Consider the following 14676-nt stretch of genomic DNA (forward strand, 5'->3'; position numbering starts at 1 on the left):
TGAATTGTGGGCGTTAGTCTAACAGATTTTCCAGTGGTTTCAAATTCTCAAGGAACAAACCTAAAGGAAATCAGGAATCATAAGAATTGGAATTTAATGATGATGGCCATCTGCAATAGTCTCCATTCCTTTAGTACACACCGGCAGTCACTTCTTGGAACCTGTTCAAGTGGACGGCAATAAAAGAAAGTACAGGCTGGCTGAGGGCTGACTTAACATCTAGAGTTTGTTTGGTCAACATGTCTTCACTGAACCAGGTTTGAGGGATTTTGTCCTCAAAGAGTTTAGAGCTTATTGGGGGAAACAGAACCAAATAAGAAACGTATGCTATCGTGGGAGAATTTACAGAGCCCTGTAGGGCACAGGAATAGATAACCAAGCCAGACCTGGAGGGTTGGGGAAGGAAGGCTTCCCGGAAGCAGCACTATATAGACTGGTTTTCAACTGAGGGAGAGAAATCAGCCGGAAAGGACGGGACCGCTGTTGCAAGCAGAGAGAAGAGCATGCACGGCGTATGGAGGGGTGGAGTTGACGAGAAGGTGGGGCATTTCCGGTCCTGGGCGTGGTTCAGTATGGCGAGAGATGAGAGTGCATTGTCTGTATGTGTGTCTGTGTGTGTGCACACGTGTACACGTGTGTGCACACGCCTTGGTGTGGAGAGCTTGCCAAGAGATGGAAACGAAGAGGTAAACACAATTTCACTGACATCATCTCTTCTATTTTTTGGACCAGGGATTCTGAGCTTTTACAGGAAGATAATAGAAAGTTATTATATTTTCCGAAAGAGAGAGAAACTGGTCTTCCTCAAAAGGTCACTGGCAGCTGCACAGTTTTTCTTAAGACTGGATTATATACAGTGGCCACCAGTTAGATCCAGTCCAGTAAAGGACAGCACGTTCAGCGACATTCGCTGATATCATAGGGGACAGCTAACCCACTAGATGAGCAAATGATTAGCTGGAGGACATAGTTCTCTACTCAGACCAGGTTGCCTTTAGCTATACTGCTCAAGAATAAGGAAATAAATGTTTTCTATAGGGTGCAGGTGTGGAAATTTAAATTCCTTCCATGTTGGTTTTTTTTTTTTTTGGTTTCACATTCAACTTTCATTTGCTTAAAATCTCAGTCTCCATCCATCAAATGGGATTAGTTGGTAAAGCACGTCCAGGTGAATGTATCTAAAAAGAGGCATTCTCTAGAAGTGAGATTTATGTAGGTTTCATGGACATGTGGAAGGAGTGTCTGAAAGTGTTTATATGTTTTGGCAAAGGACTTAGACTAAGATCCTGTGTGGTTACACACCTAGGTTCCTCCGTGATTCCTGAAGCTCTGAAAACAGCAGTTCTGAAGGTTTGGTTCAGTGAATTTCCTTGATTTATCTATGCAGAGTCTAGTCTTGGAAAAGTTCTCCCAGAGCAAACATATTGGGTTAGCGTCCAGATCATTTGAGTCTGGAATTCTTTTAAAACCACTATGCCAACACAGATTTTTTATAAATATGTTGCCATTCTTCCAAACATGTTTCGTTCTATAGGATAAAAAGTCTTAAGGCCTAATAAAGTGTTAATATATCTGTACATAGATTTTATTTCCCTCTCTCTCTCAATTTGAAAGTAAAATTTTCAGTTCAGTTCAGTCCCTCAGTCGTGTCTGACTCTTTGCAACCCCAGGGACTGCAGCACGCCAGGCTTCCCTGTCCATCACCAACTCCCGGAATTCACTCAAACTCATGTCCATTGAGTCGGTGATGCCATCCAGCCATCTCATCCTCTGTTATCCCCTTCTCCTCCTGCCCCCAATCTGCCTCTAATGCCTATTTTGAAAACTCTGTGGATGGGAAGGGAATTGCATTTTTAAACTGGTTTCCAAAGGACATTCATTCTTTAAACAAGTTAAAGAAAAATTTAACTCATTAAAAATTAAATGTTAAAAAAATTGTGCAAACCCTATCCCGGTTGCTTTAGGAAAGATATTTGAAGGTAACACTATTCCAGCGCGCAACTCTCGGGGCATCATTAGCACATAATGATATGCAGCAGTGTCTCCTGGAATGCCTCCTCTGCTTGAGGGAGGGACCGCATACATATACTTTCATTACCTTAATATCTTGTTTAATGAGGTATTAGTTGAACTCGCACCTTAATTTAGTACATGCTGTGCGCCGCGTGGGCTGCCCCGGTGGCTCAGTGGTAAAGACTCCGCCTGCAGCGCAGGGGACACAGAAGACGTGGGTTCCGTCGGGAAGATCCCTGCAGAAGGAGGAGACTCCCATGGACCGAGCGGCCCGGCGGGCTGCGGTCCTCAGGGCCGCACAGGGTCGGAGGCGCCTGAGCGACTTCACTTTCGTGCCCGCGCTGCGTTGGGCACACTTGCGCTCAGAAGGAAAGCAGCGAGATGAATATGGCGGTGGCCGCGGCCCGGAGCTGTCTGAGGGCAGACGCGGGTGAAGAGCAGGCTGCTGAGACGCCCGGGGAGCCGCTTCCGGAAAGCATTTTCCCGGAAACCAGGAAGCCGGTTGTTTCGTCGTTAGGCCAAGCCCTGAAATCACTCACTGGGCTTCTCTGAGGGCTCTGCGTGCCAGTGCAGGCAACATGGGTTTGATCCCTGGGTTGGGACGATCCCCTGAAGAGAGAAAGGACAGCCCACTCTAGTAGTCCTGCCTGGGAAATCCCATGGACAGAGGGGCTTGGTGGGCTGCGGTCCATGGGGTCCCAAAGAGTCGGGCGTGACTGAGCGACTCGACAGCCCCACCAGAGCCTGAAGCCGCCCGTTCACCCGTCGCCGCTGTGCAGCCGCTCAGGGGAGCCCGCCTCTCCGCGGCCCCGTGAGCTGCAGCACGCCGGGCCTCCCTGTCCCCAGCGTCTCCCCGAGTCTGCTCATCCTGTCTCCTCCTCTCGCCTTCAACCTTTCCCAGCCTCAGGGCCTTTTCCAGTGAGTCAGCTTGTGGCATCATTACCGTGCCCCATTTCTTCCGATAGTCAGGGACGGGCTGTCCCTTACTGGTCATCCTTCTTTTAAAAAATCTTTGTCTTATTGAGAGTTAAGAATTCACAGCCCCAAACTGTGATCAATGCCCTGCTTATTAGTTTAGGGAAAGGCCGGCGTCCCTTACCTGGAGCCAGGGCAGATGTCACCCTTCCATTTAGTCTGCCAGGAGGGGAGTTTAGCAGAGAACAAAGAGGATTAAGCATCTCCTCTTAATCTTAAGGAAACGTTTTCTTTCTAAAGTTTCTAGCTTATTCTGGCTTTTCCCAGGGGGAATCATGGACTCGTAGAGGCAGCTCATGTTCAACCCTGGGCCTCAGGCCGTAAGCAAGGCCAGCAGAAGTTGGATTTCTTCCCTGAAGCAGCCTCAGCCTCTGGCTCAGTGCAGGACCGCCGTGTAAAGCAGCAGCGCGCGAGCAGGCCGAACAGCCGGGTGGGCGCGGGTCGGTTTTCATCCTGCGTCACTCCAGCCGACGGCACCCTCATCCCTTCTTTCTCTTCCGCTGTCTGTCTTGACCCCTCCCTTTGCCTTGTTCCTCCTCTCTGCTTGACATCTGTGACCCTAGGGCCCACCTGCGGTCTTTAGGCTCCTCTGATGTAGGCTGGACATCTCTGCCCCCACCCTGGACATCCAAGCGGTCCTAAGAGAAACCAGGAAAAACAGGCGAGACATGGATGATAACTATACGAACTGAAAACGAAAGAAAGGAAAATCTACCTTTTTTCTAGTTCTGAGGCTCACTTATATCCAAGACCACCAGCTGTCTGTCAGCCACTCCAAATAGAAACTTTAAGAAAATAGTTTTTTTTTCCAATTCTTACTATGGTTTTATAAAAAGGCAGAGAGACGAGTAATAAAAATGACCAGGAGATACTTATTTTATGGCACCTGGAAGATAGTCGTAATTCCTCCCTTGTACCAAGGGTATTTGTTTTAGAATTCCAAGTAAAACTCAACTTGGAATGCTCCCTTACCCCAGGCTACCACTCCCTGCAGCTCCTGTTTCATGCCATAACCACAGGCTTCCCGTTCCATCTGTAAAAGAGGAAATTCTGTTTTAAAGTTCTGTATACGAATCATGCTGAACTTGTGGTTAGGAGAAGCAGGATGGCCTAGTGGTAAATATCAGAGACTTGGACAGTCAGCCAGACCTGAGTTTGAACTCTAACCATGGGATGCTGAGCCAGTCACTTTAAGTGTCCAAGGCTCCCTTTCCTCATCTGAGTGGGAAAAATATTTGAGTCCATAGAGCTATTGTGGAGATTGCTTCAAATAAGGACATGCCGAGTCGCTCAGCCGTGTCCGACTCTTTGCGACCCCGTGGACTGTAGCTCGCCAGGCTCCTCTGTCCACGGGGTTCTCTAGACAAGAGCACTGGGGTGCTTGGCCGTGCCCTCCTGCAGGGGGTCTTCCCGCCCCGGGCACGGAGCCCACAGCTCAGTCTCCTGCATCGGCAGGCGGGTCTTCACTGCTAGTGCCACCAGGAAAGCCCGTCATATAAGGAATTTCTGTGTGAAAATTCAGCTCTAGCGGGGATGAGTCTTCACTGTTTTCCGTGTAGAGCTAATGAGTCAGGACAGGACAGTATGTTATAATGCCTGTCCTTGACATTATTAAGGTGACTTAGAAGATTTTAATGAACTGCAAAAAAAAAGAAAAGAGAAAGTCTAAAGAAAAAGCAAGTGGCTTCTTATTGTTTAATTTTCTTGGAGTCCGTGTTGAAAGGACCCTTGGCTCGTGCTTCCTTTTTACGTGGTTTTGATGTACGCAACGACTCCCCTGATGGTTCAGACGGTAAAGATCCGCCTGCGATGCAGGAGACCTGGGTTCCATCCCTGGGTTGGGAAGACTCCTTGAAGAAGGGAATGGCTCTCCACTCCAGTATTTTTGCCTGGAGAATTCCATGGACAGAGGATCCTGGCGGACTACAGTCCCCATGGGGTTGCAAAGAGTCAGACCCGACTCAGCGACTCCACAAAGGCCGTATATGTGATGAACGTCCCACTTCATCAAAGCAAGTTGTGCTTGCTTAAAATATCCTTGAGGAACTGAGCTGGAGTCAACGATCTGGATTTAATTTCTATCATAAATGTCAAGCTCTGATGAGAGATTCATCTAAGGGATATTTTGTTAAATACTAAGATTCATGATAATTATCCCCTTGAGTATCTTCCTCCTCCAGAAGAGGAAATACAAAAAACTAGCACAAAGCTAGGGGAGAGAATGATTTGATTTTCTTTTCCGTGGGTCTAAACGGGTTTTTATAAAACCCCAGAAAACATTCCCCCCGTCAACGACAGCGATGACAGTCTGTGCACTTGGGACTTAGCAGATCATTTTAGTAAAAAGAGCAGCAGCCACTATTATTGATTGTCAACTAAGTGCCGCGCTCTACAAATGTTGTGTTCTCCAGTCCTCAGGGTAACCCCAAACGCTGGGCACTGCCACCCGGTTACAGACGCAGAGAGTCTGAAGGTCAGAAATTTGAAGTAACGCAAACAGTGCCACCCAGGTAGCAACATTGCGGCAGGATTCTAATCCACTCTCAGGCTCCAGCACTGCATTCTTTCTTTCTACAAAATTCTATTAAAGGTTAAAGTGGGTTTTGCTAATATGGGCAACTCTTTCAGTAAAGATATGAATAAGCAGGACTCCATCACCGAAGCCATCTCATCCAGTGTTTTGGGGGCAGAAGGAGCCCGGTTTGGGTTACTTTCCTGATGAAGTAGAAGCTGATAGTTCGCACATGAAGACTATGTTTCTTTGATTACATTTCACTTTTACCTGGGTAACGGCCCATTTGAGGAGAGAACCATTACTTAGTGAGTTAGTTTCTTGTTATTACTGGCTTTAAAGATGCTTCTACTAGGAGACAGCGTACAAATGATATCTATCTTGCACTCTGATCCCAACGCTGTCCTTTGGGGCCAAGGCTGACGTGTTTATATTTGAAAACTAGCAGTTCCACAACATAAGTGACCAAGCTGTCATTTGTGTTTTCTTTGTTTTTTGAATATGCACATTCCTGAGCTTTAGCCTCAGAGATTCAGATACCAACGGTCTTGGGTGTGACTTAGGAATGTATAGTTTTAAAATGATTACTGATTCTAATTAACAGCTAGGTTTTAGAATCACTGGATAATACATTATGTTAAACTTTTTGCACGTCAAAGTAATTTCTTGGGTTGAATATTGCTTTTGTTTTCATTCACTGGAATCACCAGTGCAGGTTACTAAAGCTATACACGTTTGTCTATCTATGTACACATCTAAATTAGACATGTAATGCGCATATAAATGTGAACATTTTAACAATGGTGTGTTGTGCACGTATGTAAAATGCACATTTGTTCGTGTCTGCGTGTGTGTGACTGAAAATTCCCCAGCGTGACTCCACATGGAAGCGCACTCGGGGCTCAGGGCTGGTCGCGGTCTCTAGCCTGGCCCGTGTTTCAGGCTCTGAGGCTTTCTGCTCCTTGGCCCCTTAATCTGGTGGCTGGTCTGAAGCCTCTGCTGCCGGTCGCAGCCTGTTCCGTGTGGCCGACTGCCTCCTGGCCCCTTGCCGGCCGCTCAGGGCTGAAACTGTGCAGCGAGCCTCAGTGTTTCCTCAGTCCTCACGGCTCGAGTTCGTTCCGGTTCAGCAGACGCGCCAGATGCCAGCGGCTCACAGGCCCCCGGTACCCGAGGGGTGGCGGTTGTCAGAGGACCCGCTCGGCCCGGTTTCAGTCAGTCAGAGGTCGTGTCAGTGGCCCCGTCACGGCCCCGGAGAGGGCGTGCAGAGCGCCTGTCGCCTGAGTCTGTTTCTGAGAGCTGCCGCTGCTGCTGGCCGCCGTCCGCTCCTCGCTGTGTGCGACTCTTTGGCGCACCCGTGACCTGTAGCCCCCCAGGCTCCCCTGTCCGTGGGGTTTCCCAGGCAGGAGCACCGGAGTGGGTTGCCATTTCCTTCTCTGGGGACTCTTCCCAGACCAGGGATCGAACCCGAGTCTCCTGCTTGGCAGGCAGATCCTTTACTCCTGAACCCCGAGGGAAGCCCGTCTCTGATAACTACATAAGCATAAAGAGTCTAGCCTCTGGCTTTACCTTTGGTCACAACACGCTCTGCGGGCACATCCAGTGCGCCTTTTCGAGCTCCGTGAAAGAGCAAACTCTTCAGTTCAGTGCAGTTCAGTCGCTCGGTCGTGTCCGACTCTCGGCAACCCCATGAATCGCAGCACGCCAGGCCTCCCTGTCCATCACCAGCTCCCAGAGTTCACTCAGAATCACGTCCATCGAGTCAGTGTTGCCATCCAGCCATCTCATCCTCTGTTGTCCCCTTCTCCTCCTGCCCCCAATCCCTCCCAGCATCAGAGTCTTTTCCAATGAGTCAGCTCTTCACATGAGGTGGCCAAAGTACTGGAGCGTCAGCTTTAGCATCATTCCTTCCAGTGAACACCCAGGACTGATCTCCTTTAGGATGGACTGGTTGGATCTCCTTGCCGTCCAAGGGACTCTCAAGAGTCTTCTCCAACACCACAGTTCAAAAGCATCAATTCTTTGGCGCTCAGCCTTCTTCACAGTCCAACTCTCACATCCATACATGACCACAGGAAAACCATAGCCTTGACTAGACGGACCTTTGTTGGCAAAGTAATGTCTCTGCTTTTGAATATGCTATCTAGGTTGGTCATAACTTTCCTTCCAAGGAGTGTCTTTTAATTTCATGGCTGCAATCACCATCTGCAGTGATTCTGGAGCCCAGAAAAATAAAGTCTGATGCTGTTTCCACTGTTTCCCCATCTATTTGCCATAAAGTGCTGGGACCGGATGCCATGATCTTCATTTTCTGAATGTTGAGCTTTAAGCCAACTTTTTTGCTCTCCTCTTTCACTTTAATCAAGAACTTTTTAAGAGCCTACAAAAAAATTCTTGCCACCTGAAAAAAAGCATATGTGTTTGCTCTAGAGTGTGGAAAAGAAAACTGAAAAAAATCAAAATTAATAAATTAGTTTAATGTGTATAAAGCATTGCACTTTGCTAATTTCAGCCATAGTTAAATTTATTATTTATTCAAATATCAGTGATTTTGAAAAATATTTGCAATAGATTTCCTTTTGCTGATAAATCATGGCCAACCATAACTTAATAAGCTGCTCAGAGCCAAATGTTTTCAGAAACAAACTATAAAAAAACTTTCAAGTTTTTATAGCAAAAAGTATTTTTAATGTGCATTGTGGTTGCATATTAAGATTGAGGTGGGACTCTCAAAAAGGAGACGTGCTGGGAGCTGCACCCCTGTGTGTAGGTGGCTGATTTTATGTGCTTAGAAAAAGCAGGTGTTGGTTTAAGTGAGATCTCATGCTATGCTTATGGTTTAATCTTCTGTCCCCTGTTAGTCACGCTTCATCGATTAATTAAAGGTTTCTGCTTTATATGACGGTGCTTCACCCACAAACGCACAGGTGCTGAGACTGGCTTCCTGACGTGAAATGGGACGTTTGTAGATCTGGAGATGTTTGGAAGGTGCAGACAGTTTACGTGGTTTTCCTTTTCACCAACTTTCTTGCTTCGATATGAAGAGTTGCTGTCGTCGCTCCTCACTCTGGATGGAGGGCGAGGAGAGGCCCCAGAGCCGGCCTGAGCTGAGTGGCCCCTGGGTGGGGAGGGTGGACCAGCCTCCTGGGGCCCTTGGCCTGAGCCCTTCTTCTGGGAGCCCCTGCTCGGACCCCCGCGCCATGACTGGACGCCCTTCTGCATGTTCCCGTGGGACCCTCTTGTCCCTGCATCGAGGCTCGTTGCTGTTTACTTTCAATTGTTGATTTTCTTAAAACCATCACCTCCTTGAAAACAAACTGTCTTGTTCATCATTGACTATCCAAAAGCTAGCAAAATGCCCAGCACACAGTGATTCCGCAACTATAGTTTAATATGACAAACGTGAGGCTTACAAGTGAAAAAAATCTTTCAGAGATGAATTTAAAATGTGATTGTTAAAATATAAAGCTATGTGATGAAAATATGAACTTTTTTGCAGTTGGAAAGAAATCTGGGGGAGGGAAATGGCTTTATGTTTCTAAAATAATATAGAACCTAACATCTTTTTTTTGAATATTTATTTACTTGGCTGTGCGAGGTCTCCGTCGCAGCAGGTGGGACCTAGCTCCCTGACCAGGGACTGAACCCAGGCCCCTCTGCACTGGGAGCTCAGAGTCTTCGCCACTGGACAGCCAGGGAAGACCCCCTAGTACATTTTTAATTATAACCAGGTATAGCAAGTAAATGTTAATTTGGAATGAAGGAAACAGGAAACTCATAGTACCCTTAAGAATGCCTTTACTGTTAAACTGTTATTTCTGAAAATGTGCATTTGTTCATGAAAATCCATGAATGAAAGTGCTAGAGTGAACTACAGATACTGTGTATAAATGGATAACTAATGGAAACCCACTATAGAGCACAGGGAATTCTACTCAGTGGTCCGCGGTGACCTAAGTGGGAAGGAAATCCAAGAGGGGCTACACACACACGCACACTCGCGCACACGCACACACACGCACCCACGCACACATGCAAGCACGTGCACACATATACGCGCGTGCACATACGTACTCACGCCCACACGCACGCCCACAAATGCACGCCCATACACGTGTACACGCACACTCGCGCACACGCACGCACGCACACGCACATGCATACACGCACACACAGACATACACACACGCGCACACACACACACACAGCTGATTCATTTTGCTGCACAGCAGAAACTAACAGCATTGTAAAGCAACTATACTCCGATGACAATTTAAAAGAAAGTGCTAGAGTAGGACCCTGGCCCGTGTCCTCCCTGCCCTGGCTGCTAACAGCTCAGTCGCCTCTACTGTAGAGAACTACCCTTGGAAACACCACCCTGGCTCCGCACATCTGTGCATGCTAAGTCTCTCGGTCAGGTCTGACTGTGTGCAAGCCCACAGACTGCAGCCCAGCAGGCTCCTCTGTCCATGGATTCTCCAGGCAAGAGTACTAGAGTGGGGTGCCATTCCTTTCTCCAGGAGACCCTCCTGCCCAGGGATCAAACCCATGATTCTCACGAATCCTGCCTTGGCAGGCAGGCTCTTTATCACGAGAGCCGCCTGGAAACCCAGTCGATGGCTGACTGATGTGAGTGTATGAAACCTTGTGGTGGGCTAACCCTGAGGCGCCACTCACCCTGCAGGGCTCCCCCACGAGGGCAGACCTCAGCCAAACCCAGTCCTGCCCTAACCCCTGTGCCTACCCTCTCCTGCCTCCCTCACTACCTGAAAGGTTTCTCCTAGGACACTCCCCCTGTAAAGCTTCTTAAACTGCGCCTTCATTTCTGTCTGGCTGCATGGGGCCCTCGTGGCAGTGGGGCTGGCTCCAGGTGTGGTGAGCACAGGCTCCAGAGCACAGGCTCCGTCGTGGGGGCACTCGGAATCGAACCCGTGTCTCCTGCATTGGCAGGTAACTGGACCACCAGGGAAGCCCCCTCCCTCTATAAATCAAAGGCACAAAAGCCCAGTCTGCTTCTAGGAAACCACCCCTCCAGTAGTCACTGAAATGCAGTTTCAGCTGCTGGGGCTGGAGAACTCCCGACCCCTTTCCTCCAGGCTTGTAAGGGTTCAAGAGCAAAGCCGGAAAAGATTGGCATCCCCCCCCCACCACCACCCCAATGCATTTCTGGGCTAATTATACCTGCAATTAATATTTATTTATTCAACATGATTATCAGAGCACTTTTTCTAAGAGTCTCATTTTTATTCCACTTTATTTTTTTTTTTAGTATGTATTTGGTGTCAACCATGTGCTAGGGAGGCATTAGGAACAGAACAGTGAATAAGACATAATTTCTTCCCTCAAAGAAGAAAAAAAGAAATCTCAGTTTCCGATGAGATGGCTGGATGGCGTCACCGACTCAATGGATGTGGGTTTGAGTGGACTCCGGGAGTTGGTGGTGGACAGGGAGGCCTGGCGTGCTGCAGTCCATGAGGTCGCAGAGAGTCGGGTACAACTGAGCGAGTGAACAGCAACAGCTTCCGAGGTGCCCTTTGGGAAGAGCAGTGGCGTTTTTGGCGCCGGAGATCAGCTCCATGGAAGACGGTTCTCCATGGCCCAGCGCTGGGGGTGGTTCGGGGATGATCCAAGCTCATGACAGGTATTGTGCAGTGTATTTCTGTTATTGCATCAGCTCTACCTCAGATCATCTGGCACGAGCCCCTGGAGGCTGGGCTCCCCGAGAATGCAGAGGGAACAAACTCGTAGTCTCCTCATTGGATTCGACCACACGGGAGCAACAGCCTCTCGGCCAAATTTAGTTCTACCTAACGCTGGACTGGAAGAAACACAAGCTGGAATCAAGATTGCCGGGAGAAATATCAATAACCTCAAATATGCAGATGACACCACTCTTATGGCAGAAAGTGAAGAGGAGCTCAAAAGCCTCTTGATGAAAGTAAAAGAGGAGAGCGAAAAAGTTGGCTTAAAGCTCAACATTCAGAAAACGAAGATCATGGCATCTGGTCCCATCACTTCATGGGAAATAGATGGGGAAACAGTGGAAACAGTGTCAGACTTTATTTTTTGGGCTCCCAAATCACTGCAGATGGTGACTGCAGCCAGGAAATTAAAAGACGCTTACTCCTTGGAAGAAAAGTTATGACCAACCTAGGTACCATATTCAAAAGCAGAGACATTACTTTGCCGACTAAGGTCCGTCTAGTCAAGGCTACAGTTTTTCCAGTGGTCATGTATGGATGTGACAGTTGGACTGTGAAGAAGGCTGAGCGCTGAAGAATTGATGCTTTTGAAGTGTGGTGTTGGAGAAGACTCTTGAGAGTCCCTTGGACTATAAACGGATCCAACCAGTCCATTCTAAAGGAGATCAGCCCTGGGATTTCTTTGGAAGGAATGATGCTGAAGCTGAAACTCCAGTACTTTGGCCACCTCATGGGAAGAGTTGACTCACTGGAAAAGACCCTGATGCTGGGAGGGATTGGGGGCAGGAGGAGAAGGGGACGACCGAGGATGAAATGGGTGGATGGCATCACTGACTCGATGGACGTGAGTCTGAGTGAACTCCGGGAGTTGGTGATGGACAGGGAGGCCTGGTGTGCTGCGATTCATGGGGTCGCCAAGAGTCGGACACGACTGAGCGACTGAACTGAACTGAACGACATTCCGTCCTCTCTCCTCCCACACAATGTGCACCAGCTGTCCGTAAATCGAGTGCATTGAACACTGTTCTCGGCAGCACCCTTCCGGTGACCCAGCGGAGGGGAGTCCTGGTGGGGTGTAGCTTTGTGCGCTCTTCCCCGTGATCGAGAGGGAGGAGCCGATGAGCTGTTTCTTGCGGGTCCTCCCTGGAATAGCTGTCCTTTCAGAAAATACGCCTTGGCTCGCTCCCTCTCATAACATCGCCCTTGCTTGTTTTTGAGAATTTTGTCTCTCTGGACACAGCCTGGAAAAGAGTCTGGGCAGGCTGCCTGCAGCCAGGCTGTACTCCTGACTGCTGGGCAGTGGTGTTGGCCACGTGTCACGTGTGGCTTTACACACGGGTGTGTGTTTGCTTCCCCTCCAGTGCTGGGAGAGTTCTAAGGCAGGAAGCAAATGAAGTTCTTTTCAAAATGCCTTCTTAAATTTTGAGTATGTCCTCAGAGTCCCTGGTTTTGTTGTGTGAACTTCATATAGGAAATAATAGTAGATTAAAAACGTTTTTTAATGGTAAAGGCTCCTAATCTCTTTTGGTCCCAAATTTTCTCACTTATAATATGAAGCAGTTGGACTAAAGGAGTTATAAGGTTCTGTTTTTCTCTTACATGTTCTGATTTTTTATACCCTCTTCCTGGATATGCTATATTTAAACTCCGTGTAAAATAATATCTTTCAACCTATGTCAGTATTAATATATGTTGTTTAGCTAGCAAATCCAAGGAAGGATGTGTGTGCATGTCTGTGTAATTTAATCTGTATCAGGGCCTATCAGTGCAGCTTTCTGACTTAATAATATTTTTGAGTGAATAACTGAAGTGACTGAATAGAGGTAGTAGTGAAAAAACCCACTAGCTCGAATATTATGAACAAAAGTCCTAAAATCTCAGTGGTTTAAAACAATAAAAAAATAATAAATGAAATGAAGTCTATTGCTGGTCTCAGCCCAGCACTGTCCAGAGAATGGGTAGAGGAGTTGGGTAGTTAGTCTCTGATCTGTATAGTCATTTAGGAACTCAAGGTCTTGCCATCTTGAGACACTGATCCTCAACACGTGGGCCCTGAAGCTGTTACAGAGGGGAAAAGAAGGTGGAGGATTACCCCCCGGAAATTCTTAGGGGCCGAAGCTGGAACTGGCCCCTCTGCGCTAGCCGCAGCTCAGCCCCCGGCTTCCCATGAATTGCTGAACAAGAGGCTGGAAGATGGAAGCTCACAGTGTGCTCAGGCAGGAAAGGCAAACCACGAGCCCGGTGGGCTCTGGAGCTTATGCCTTATGTGGCTTTGAGACTTGCTGGTATTTGAACCTGGAAACAGGTTGAAAGGGCCCACAGACCATTGCTTTTCCTACACACGCATCCTTCCCTTTTCATACCTTTCTCCCAACTAACACCATTTCCTTTTGTCCAGCCTCATCTTTACCCTCTTTTATTTGATTCCTGGAGATAAGGAGAGAGTGAAAGGGGGCCCCTAAGGAGAAGGGTTTTCACACCCAGGAAGAATGGGGAAGGTTCACTGGGAAAGTGGCGCGCTTCAGAAGGGGAGTTGGGAGAGGCAGAACGGACGCTGGCGGGTGTTGGTTTGCATTGATCTGAGGTGAGAATGGATTCCCAGGTGGTGCTAGAGGTGAAGAGCCTGCCTGCCCAATGCAGGCGACTAAGAGACCCAGGTTCCATCCCTGGGTCAGGAAGATCCCCTGGAGAATGGCAAGGCAACTAGCTCCAGTGTTCTTGCCTGGAGAATGCTATGGACAGAGGAGCCTGGTGGGCTACAGTCCATAAGTTCGTAAAGAGCTGGACAGGACTGAAGCGACTTAGCATAAGAATGGATTATTCTAGGAGGGACAAATCCCAAGAGGAGAAGTCCATTTCTGCATGTAGTAGAAGATAATGTCTTGAACAAAACTTTATGAATTTATTATAAAATTGAGACTGGAAAGACCCACCCCCACAGCCAAGAACCGCAGCCCTCTGACAGCAGGCCACTCCAGGTGTTCTATCTTTTTTAACATTCACATAAAATAACACACACACATTCAGTGATTGGAGAAGATAATTTTTAAAGGGCATCATTTGCTTTCTGCCTTTAACTGTTCCATCATGTAATGAGAAGCAAACATGTATTCATGTTGACTTTCATTCAGCAAACTTGCCCAGAAGTCAAAACTGTATCACCTCTGCAGGAAGACCCCTGATCCACCCCAGGCAGTCCCTGAAGAGCTTCAGAGTTACAGATACCGCCGTGTGTATGCAAGCGTGTGTGTGTTAGTTGCTCAGTTGTGTCCGACTCTTTGCGACCCCATGGACTATGACCTGCAAGGCCCCTCTGTCCACGGAATTCTCCAGGCAAGAATAATGGAGTGGGTTGCTTTCCCTTCTCCAGAGGATCTTTCTGGCCCAGGGATCGAACCTGGGTCCCCAGCATTGCAGGCAGATTCTTTACTATCTGCGCTAAAAGGGAGCCCGATACTGTAGTACTCCCAATTTGTA

At 48.0% G+C, this 14676-nt stretch overlaps 1 protein-coding gene across 5 annotated transcripts in view; it reads left to right on the forward strand.

Annotated features, from left to right (window-relative positions):
* Positions 1-14676, forward strand: part of COL14A1 (collagen type XIV alpha 1 chain) — a 222187-nt gene that overhangs the window by 162290 nt on the left and 45221 nt on the right. The gene's annotated exons all lie outside the window — the stretch shown is intronic.

Source organism: Oryx dammah, unplaced genomic scaffold, assembly GCF_014754425.2.
Source record: "Oryx dammah isolate SB20612 unplaced genomic scaffold, SCBI_Odam_1.1 HiC_scaffold_19, whole genome shotgun sequence".
Lineage (NCBI taxonomy): Eukaryota > Metazoa > Chordata > Mammalia > Artiodactyla > Bovidae > Oryx > Oryx dammah.